The following is a 1,407-nucleotide window of genomic DNA, read 5'->3' on the forward strand; positions in this document are numbered from 1 at the left end:
TTGGATCTCCTTGCAGTCCAAGGGACTCTCGAGAGTCTTCTCCAACACCACAGTTCAAAAGCATCAATTCTTCAGTGCTCAGCTTTCTTCACAGTCCAACTTTCACATCCATACATGACCACTGGAAAAACCATAGCCTTGACTAGATGGACCTTTGTTGGCAAAGTAATATCTCTGCTTTTTAATATGCTATCTAGGTTGGGCATAACTTTCCTTTCAAGGAGTAAGCATCTTTTAATTTCATGGCTGCAATCACCATCTGCACTGATTTTGGAGCCCCAAAAAATAAAGTCTGACACTGTTTCCACTGTTTCCCCATCTATTTCCCATGAAGTGATGGGACCAGATGCCATGATCTTAGTTTTCTGAATGTTGAGCTTTAAGCCAACTTTTTCACTCTCTTCTTTCACTTTCATCAAGACTCCTCCCTAACTTTCTGCCAAATATGCAGACCTGCCTCTGCTGAAGAAATGAAGACGTTTCCTGGATTATTGGGACTTCCCTGGTGGTCCAGTGATTAAGACTCCATGCTTCCAATGCAGGGGCCATGGGTTCAATCCCTGGTTGGGGAACTAAGATCCCACATGCTGTACAGCATGGCCTTTTAAAAAAAGAAGTTTTCTGGGTTAGAAGAACCTAAGGAAGACAGAATCCAACCTAAGGAAGAGGAATTGATTTGGGACAATGGAGGAAGGGAGAGGGTGCCTGAAATTCTGGTTTGGAATGTATATTCACCCAAAATGTGTAACATTCTCCTCTACTCAATAGAGTTGACTAATGAAGTAGTGACATTTGTTATTATCACTTCTTTTTTTTCCCTTTAAATTGAAGTATAGTTGATTTTCAATGTTGTGTTAAATTCTGCTGAAAAGCAAAGTGATTCAGTTACACATACACATACATTCTTTTTTATATTCATTTCCATTGTGGTTTATCATAGGAAATTGAATATAGTTCCCTGTGCTATACAGGAGGACCTTGTTGTTGATCCATAATAGTTTCTGTCTGCTAACCCCGAACTCACACTCCAACCTTCCCACATCCTCCCCACTCACTGTTACTGTTTTGAAGTGAAGTAAGCTCAGTCATGTCCTACTCTTTGCAACCCCGTGGACTAGAGCCCACCAGGCTCCTCCCTCCGGGCAAGAATACTAGAGTGGGTCGCCATTTCCCTCTCCAGGGGATCTTCCTGACCCAGGAATCGAACCAGGGTCTCCTGCATTGCAGGCAGATGCTTTAACCTCTGAGCCACCAGGGAAGTTACTGTTTTAGTTCTACTTTAAAAAGGCAGCATTTTAAAAACAGCTTTATTGAGATATGCTATGTATGCACAAGATTCATCGATTTAAATTGCTTAATTCCATGGTTTTAGTAAGTTCACAGAGTTGTGAAACCATCACCACTAAT

This window comes from Bison bison, unplaced genomic scaffold (genome assembly GCF_000754665.1).
Source record: "Bison bison bison isolate TAMUID 2011002044 unplaced genomic scaffold, Bison_UMD1.0 scf7180017864144, whole genome shotgun sequence".
Classification (NCBI taxonomy): domain Eukaryota; kingdom Metazoa; phylum Chordata; class Mammalia; order Artiodactyla; family Bovidae; genus Bison; species Bison bison.